The following is an 8,608-nucleotide window of genomic DNA, read 5'->3' on the forward strand; positions in this document are numbered from 1 at the left end:
TTTTACTGCATTATTAGAACCTTTTACATTCCATGTGCAAGCCTAATGCTCATCTTCAGAGTATATCAATATGTTACTTTATGCTGTATTTTAAAAAGACACAAAATAAGATACAAAGTTAAACTGCAACATGCCTGCCTCAAATTGTGTTTTGTGCTGACAAGCCAACAAAAAAGTTCCAAGCAAAAACCAAAACATTACACAAAGCTTGGACCAGCCTCCAACAAAGAAACTGTAACATAAAAAGATAACAATAACAAACTTGTCATAGCCTAACTCTAAGGTACAGCAGGTGTGGGGGCCAGTGAAAAACCAAGATCAGAAAAAGAATTAAGCACTCTGCCCTGTCTGGGTCTGGATATACGAATGCCGGATATAATGAAGATGTTTTACCTCAACGTACTGTTGTAAAACAGTATAAGCAGAACTGATTTAAAATTATGACTGTTATTAAGTTACAAATCTTATGAGTGTTCATTGTCGTGTTTACCTCGCATTATTGCACAGTCTTTTATGCCTGCTCGGACGTGTGGAAAGATCCATGTGAAGTCATTTATGAAGTGTCTTGAATTCGTTAATTTCTTTCATGTCAGAAAGAGATGTGGGCGTCCCATTTTGGTTGAAGATCTTGATAACCACAGGGAACAAGAACGCGTGTTGACGCCGGCCTCTCGCAGCTGTCGCCGAGCGCCTGAGGATTCCTGTCTCTTTATGATTACTGCAGAAAAGTCTTGGTAAAAGGAGACTCTGCAATCTTCTACCTGAATTATTCCTTTATTCCTTGCAGCGCCGAGAATCTTTTGTTTATCGATGTAGTTGTGTAGCCTCACCAGGACTGCTCGCGGATGGTCTTGGTCGTTTCGTCCCGCCGAGGGTCCTGTACGGTGGGCTCTTTCGATTTTTATCCGTGTCTGCTGCAGTCCCAGGACTTTAGGAATCCACGCCTCGAAAAAAGCCACCGGTTCTCTGCCTTTGATGGCTTCTTTTAGACACATAATCTTAATGTTCTGGCGCCCGCTTTGATTTTTGAAACTGTCCAGCCTTTCCAGTGCCCTTTTAACAGTTTTCTTCATACCGTCCATTCTGGGTGCACTTCTGGTTGTTACATCCTCCAGATCAGAAATGCGCTGTTCAGCCGCAGATATTCGCTGCGTCATTCTGTCGAGTTTCTCCGAGAGTTCAGATACTGGTTTAAGAATTGCAGCTACTTTTCTGTCCAGTATTTCTTTGATATTCTTAGTAACTCGCTCTACTATAGTGTCTTCTTATAGAGTATTAGCTTCTTCCACGTCACTCACAATGCACCCCTGCTCCATATCTTCAGTCACAGTGTCGGTCGTTTTGGATAGCTGCGGGTATGCTAGTATTAGCCCCACCTTTGCCACCTCCTTTCTTCTTTTTGCTCGATGCAGCAGGTACATAAAAATTATCAAGAGACATGTCGAAGCTTACCACAACTGTTTCAGCTCACACGGTGGGTTGTTGTCTTTAATAGTTTTACTTCGACCCAGAAAGGAGACGAAAAACACACAACTATTCCGCATCGTGCATCACGTGATCCCCCCAGGGTCCACCAAATTTAATAATCCTCTGAAGACCAATGGGCGTATGGGGCCAAAGCCCAGTGCTAATGTGGTGGACCCTCTTTTTGTAGGCCCAGGGATTATGTTTAGAAGTATGACGTGAAGTAAGTTTTACTTAACGTTAGGATAAGTGTTAGGGCTAAATGCCAAACGAGTAGAAATATGTGTGTGTATGTGTGTGATTGGTTGGAGAGAGAGTATCCAGTTTTGCCTCCACTTGGTATCCAGTTGGTAAAACGGGATAAAACTGAAGCGTATCGTTTTGACGCACAAGTTATTTGCATACAAATATATTTGTATACGACAAATAAAAAATATCAAGATTATTTCATTGTTCTTTATTAGCAGCCAGAATCTGTCAGTGGAAAAGTGTTTGATTTTAACCCTGACTATTTGAATGACTCATTCCTTTTATTTTCTTGAGTGTGAAAGAATATCAGTATGTTACTGTCTTTCCACTGACACACCAGAAACTAACAGAGCTCCTCCACAGCTACATCTACATCTACATCCTCCTGTCAAATAACAGGAGGATGTAGACACTCAACCTCTTCAACTCAAATGAACAGAACAAGTGAGCCAACACAAAGTAAAATAAAACCTGATGACACGTGAGAGAGTTGACACATCAGAGACCTCCAGAGTTGGTGTCACTCCAGAGTGAAAGACTGGTTCAGTCTCTTACCCTAGGATGAATTCACAGATGAGTTTGCAGTAGTCACTGTGGGAGCTGGTGATGAGGATGAGGATCTTCCCAGCGGTCTTCATGCTGCGCAGCCAGGTCTTCACAGAGTCTGAGCAGGGCTGCAAGTAACGGGCTGGATCCCTCTTGATACTGGGGAAGTAAGTTCCTGCATCCTCTGTATAGAGACACATTTCTATAGTAAGACAACTGAGTGACTGAGTAAGCAAGGCACATTTGAATATGTTTCATTTAATTCCAGTTAACCAACTGAGATTGTTAATGACTGCTTTACGCCCTGAGGAGAGTCCCAGCACTCATATCAGGACATGAGTTTCAGTTTCTGCATAGCTACAGTAAGCTCACATATGCACCGAGAATTTCATACAAGATATTTTTTAGAATTAAAAATGCAGCAATAAATTGGCCCAGATTCGCTGTGTCAGGACCGACAGAACACAGGACCAATCTCATCCATCAATCTTATCTACCCCCTCCAAGGTCTGAAAATCAGTCACTGTCCTCATTTGCTCTCACCGCAGAGCAAATGACAGACCTGCCCACTAGGTCATGTCTGCATGTGCATGGTTTCAGATAGTCATCCCACTGTTGCCTACTTAATTTTCTTGCCATATTTCATAACTTTTCAAACAAAATCGGTGTCTGAGAAAATCAGAATCAGTTGATTAAAGTAAGAAATGCTGAAACACACTGTTGAAGAAGATTTTAAGTTATAGTATATTTTGGGAAATATCTGGCTCAATCTTCTTCTCACTGATCCCAGGTTCTGTAGCCACACAGACAACAACAATGAGTGTTGACTTCACAGAATTTCAGAGTTTAATTCAATAGAAAACGTATGAAATTACAACAGAAACTGCAGAACAACAGAGACATACATTCATTTACCTGAGACAAAGAGGATAGAGAAAAAAAGGCAAAGACACGTCTTTGGAGAGTGCTGATGCAAAAGCAAAATAAGGCAGCAATCTGATTTGTTACTCCTGTGTACAAACTTTTATAGTAAAGGCGTGTTTTTCCTCTTTAATATATTCAAATAAGGCATACCTCTGCTTGACCAGCTGGAAGCTATTATGGACACTCTTAAAAGTTAGAAACTCCTTACAATTTACTTCCAAGATCAAAGGCCATTTTATCCCCTTTGTTTAAACAAAGTGAGAGCAGAGTTTCTCCTGAACTCCTGCTATTTTAAGGCTAACTAGGCAACGAAAAACAGAGAAAGATACTTCACAGATGGTGTGAAATCTGGAATCTCTCCCGCTTTCTCCCTACACAGGAAGAAACTTAAAATCTTGTATATAGCTGAAGCAAAGGTTATCTCCACAAACCTAATTTTGTTCTTCTGCATTCAGCACTTCAAAAGATTGAGTCTTGCCGTAAACCAAAAGTAATACATAAAATTGACAGAACAGAATGGGGTAAAATTCCTTTTTCTAACCTATCAAATATAATATTAAATCCTGAGTATAAAAATTAACACAATCATTTTCCAAAACCCTTTTCACCATAAACCTGAGCAGTTTTCTAATACTAAACAAAACATTTTCTATTTGATTCTGATATAGTAACAGATAATACAATTTCAAAATACATTCATCACTGACTAAATTAGTAATTCTAAAACTACGATTAAACTATTTTCAGTCAGAGCATGCTATTAATAACTAAGAAAAATGTCTTACAAATTAAATGGTAGTGGTTTTAAACATTCTATGTTGTATTCAGTTTTACACCATCCCAGATGTTAGTTTTGGAAGACTTTTTGATCTTCCTTGAACCGAGCAAACGTCTCTCTCCCACGCTCATCCAAGTGATACTGCCTTCCTGCAGATGCTACTTTTATGGCCTTCTGTCCTCTGATAACACAACAGGAGCCTCATTGAGAGCTCCCTTTTGATCTCCATTTTCCTTCCCGTAAGTTGAATACTTACCCATCAATAGTTTAGTTTTAAATCATTAACATAAACCTGTTCTAAATTAAGAAATTTGTTCAAAATAGCCATGGTCAATATACCTTTTCTCATGCCGTAAGATTAACTGTATTAAACACTAAAAATATTCATTTTTCCTCAACAACACACACTACAAGGGCTCTGCTCATGCTTACAGTGCAGTGGGATGGACTGCTAGTGAGTGGCTGCGATGTTCTGTTTTTCAGGAAACCGTGTGTGCGTGCGTGTTTGCGAATAAACATTTATTTAGCCTATTTTGTACATTCTTTGGATATTTTTTTATTCATATTTTTGAGATTTTTGCATATAGAACAAAGGTGCTTTCATATCCCTGACTGCAAAAATGCTGAGCATAAACAAACTGCATACATCATTAACTCCAAGATGAATGTTTCAAGGAACAAATGTTTAATTGATTTATTGTTTATTGTGACAGGCCTCGTGTGCTGTACCCCCTTTTGTAGGGTTAGAGGTTAAGGTTTAGAAGTGTGATGTGAAGAAAGTTTTAGATAGGGTTAGGGTAAGTGTTGGGGAAAAATGCCTAACAAGAGTAGAATTACAAATGTGTGTGTGCGTGGTTGTGGCAGGTTCATGCAGTTATAAGTGGGACTTTGTGCTCAGAATGTGGACACAGTTGTTGGCTTGATTCTAACCAGATGCTTTTATACTAGGCCTGGCTCCATAGCACCCCAAACAAAATGCTTTTGGAGACCTGGTTGTAATTTGGAAAAGTCAGGGTAAAGATGGGCAATATGAACTTCAAATTTATCACAATACTTTTGCTAATAAGAAAGTGACGACAAAATATTTTCAACCTCTTTTCTATGCTATCCCTGGTAATAAATTAACTGTATGACACTATACATATGTGTGTATATGTTTTATCATATTAAATTGGCAAACAGTCCAAAAAATCATCATCTTCCATTTCCTCTGCAAAAAAATGGTTTGAATCTTTATTAAATAAAGCATAGTGACTGTCATTCCAGCACTGTACACTTACTTTATCATTTGCCTTTCAACTAGCAAGCTGAATAATCTGGTAGCACACACAAGCTTGCTACCAGATTCTGATATATTTTATTGGTCAAAATTAATTTTATTATTGGTCAAACTGCATTGATACAAGTTGACTGGCAATCTGTTTTCTAATGTAGAAAACAGATAGTAAAATAGGACTCAGCAGTTTTAAATCTAATACAGTAGTTTGACTAACAAATATGAAGTCTAAAAAACACTTTATTCCTGAACAACTCTCTACATCAGTGCAACAGTTTGCCCTACAAAACTAAATAAAAAATGATACTTTCCACACCTAACAGACACCTTAGCTCTTCACTGATAACTCGGTGTGCTGTCTCACTTTCCAGTCCTGCATTCAATAACTTGCCAAACATGAGCCATGGCTCTCAAAAGGTTGAAAAGCACCTTTTGGCTTTTTTTTTGGCAAAAAAAGCCAAAATATATATTTTTTCTCCTATCATTTTGAGCCACAAATATTTCACTAAAATATCTAGTTGAATCCTATCTCTCCCTCACTCTGACTCTCTGCATCCTGATGTTCCTGCATGGCATTCATGTATTTACAACAGATATATATATGGAGGGATTTTCTGCTATAACCCAAGAGCACACATTTTCTTTCTGAAAATAGGATTTCATGTCTTTTGTTGTCAAAACTTTTACTTACATTTTTATTTTGAATGCAGGACTTCATTGTCATATACAGAACTCTGTTACTTTGTTACTGTGTTTACAGCAAAGACTCTTACAAGTGTGAGCGCTGTGTGTCCAGTTCTGAGGGAAAACCGTTAGAGCTGCCGTCCCTTAGTGTAGGAGGACCGGAATGACTTTGTCATAGTTATGGGGAAATTTGATTAATATTTCTTTCCCCGGAGAAATATCATCCATGAGAGAGCCTGCTTTCACCAGTGTGTTCAGCGGCAAGAAGAAAAGTTGTTTGTCTGTGCCATATGCTGTACACATAGCATCCCACACACCCTTTCCCTTGCTACAGAGAGTAAAGAGACCTGGAAAGAATGGAAGTTAATGGTGTCATAGAACGAGTTACACAACCTACTGAATGGTGTACTCTCATGGTCCCCATTCTTAAAAAGTAGTCTAAAAAAGAGCCAGGTCTGCTGGAAACGCAACTCACTCTATGCCGCCATTGAACCAAAACTCTCGTACTAGCTTAAGTCGACAAAATGATTAAGTTGCTATCTTAAGTGCAGTTTACATTTCAAAGATACCACAGAACATGAACGTGTCAACAGTTTAATGGTAAAAGATTTGAAAGGGGCAGGATTATGGAATTTTCAGGAATATACTGACATTTTATAGCACAATTAAGTACCCATATTGTTGTACAAATCCTGTATATATATCAAATATGACATAAAAGAAATTTGACTTTGTAATTTAATCCCTTAATTGGGGCTCTGTCTCATAAAAACTTCTGTTCTTTCTGAAACTCCACCTTCACAATATTGGTTCTCTGTTATCCCTTTAGCAACATTTTTACCAGTGTTGCACTGAGAAATATCTCATATAACAAGCTCAGCAGAAGCGCAGTTTCATGAGGTGTGTGATAATTGCTGCTAACTAGTCTAAAGGAGCTGAGTGGAGAGCTTAAATGGGAGGGCTGCTCTGTGAGACGGGAGCTGAGAAGGTTGGAAACTAGCTCTGAAGAGGAGATGCATCTTGAAAAGAGCAGGAGCTGTAACCTTGGTGCACCTAATCGTTTTCCACAGCTGAATGGTTGCCACAGCATATTTGAGAAAGGACTTGTCAAATATGCATGAACGAATCAAAGCAACAATCCAGGTATGCTCTTGATAAGGAAATCACATTACAATATGATGTAAAGTTTAAAAAGGTACATTTTACATAATACTGCCCATTTAAACATTTCAAAAGTAAATTTGCAGCAGTGAGATCACCTCAGACAGTTCTAGAATAGCCAGAGTAACTTATTAATAGTTACTCTGAAACAAACTCTGAAAAGAAGTGGAGGAGGATGAGGAAAACGAGTCAGCTGTGAAGGTACTTGTGATCGATGACCTGATGAGACACTCTGTCTGTATATTTGTAACTGGTAGTTGGCTCACAAACAACTTTAGTAAAAGGAAAGTAACTAGTAATTGAGAAGTCCTGTTTCCTATTTCCCTAGGTAAACACGTAGGGTATGTACTGAGGAGCAGATAAGTTTACCTTGGCAGATGATGGCAACTTCTCGGGAACATCACTGTCTGCTTAAAGTGATGCACAACATTTATTTATCCTGTGGTTCAGTTTCTGTTAGTTTATTTTTCTGATCCGACGGCAAAAAAGTGATTCTGATGTTCTTCTGTTTGTGTGGGCCTTAAAAACCTCTATAAACTCATTAAAACTTCCCGTTGAACTGTTGGTTACGTATTGTAACCCCAGATTCTATGAGTATAGGCACAGCCCTTTAAGGCAATCGCTAGTGCGTTTATCCCTTGCGCGCAGCGCAGCACTGAAAAAAGCTTAGTCCACGCTCTCCTGCTGGGTGGGCCTCACCCCGGTCTGTATAAAAAGCAGTCAGACTGGACAAACGGCTCCCTAACAGCCTTTTTCTTCAGCTATTCAGGAACCAGTGAGTGCCACAGCTTAAAGGGCTGCGCCTATACTCATAGAATCTGGGATTACAATACGTAACCAATGTTCTATTTCGTACAGGCTTCGCCCTTTAAGGCTATCGCTAGTGGGTTAAAGGCGAAGCAGGATGTAGTCTATGCCTCACTGGGTCCATCCAGACCACCACCATGAAGCATCTGCTCGCATATAACAAAAACAGTCTCAGCCTAGAGTGCGGAATTACGAATGACATCTGGTCAGAAAGGTTGAGACAAACAGGCCTGCTGCTGCTCTCAAATGCTTTGTAAATAAACGTGACAAAAATAATTATTCTCTCAGGATTCTGAGGACAGAATGGGTCATAGAGAACGTGGGAACATCACACAGGTAAAACCGAATAAATGAGCACGGAGATGACCAGGAAGCTGCCGTGCAAATGTCCTCCACAGACATTCCTCCACGCAGAACTCTGACAGTCACTTTCTGCATTTTTGTTACAAATGTGCACAAACCTCCACGGATGAAATCCCTCTGGTGGAGTGAGCTCTCAGATTCTCTGGAGGATCCAATCCAGAAGAAGTGCAAGCCTGTGAGATGGCCTCACACAAGCGGTGAGAAAGACGCTGGGCAGACAGGACGCCCCACTGAGTTATCTCTGTAAAGCGCGAACAGACGCTGAGAATGACGAAGCATATAACACTGTGGTAGAAGCAGCTCGTACGCCCTGAATGGTGCGCACCACATCCTGAGGGAGACCGAGCTTTCTAGGT

General features: G+C 39.8%; 1 long non-coding RNA gene across 1 annotated transcript in view; it reads left to right on the forward strand.

Moving 5' to 3' along the window:
* The first annotated feature begins 2,362 nt into the window (after positions 1–2,362).
* The window catches only part of LOC107834490 (uncharacterized), an 8,217-nt gene continuing 1,971 nt past the window's right edge, over positions 2,363–8,608 (forward strand). The window contains exons 1-2 of the long non-coding RNA XR_001660281.1: positions 2,363–2,445; positions 6,515–6,521. This is a non-coding gene — a long non-coding RNA (uncharacterized LOC107834490). The remainder of the gene's footprint in view (positions 2,446–6,514; positions 6,522–8,608) is intronic.

The sequence above is a fragment of the Poecilia formosa genome, unplaced genomic scaffold (assembly GCF_000485575.1).
Source record: "Poecilia formosa unplaced genomic scaffold, Poecilia_formosa-5.1.2 Scaffold641, whole genome shotgun sequence".
Taxonomy (NCBI): Eukaryota; Metazoa; Chordata; class Actinopteri; order Cyprinodontiformes; family Poeciliidae; genus Poecilia; species Poecilia formosa.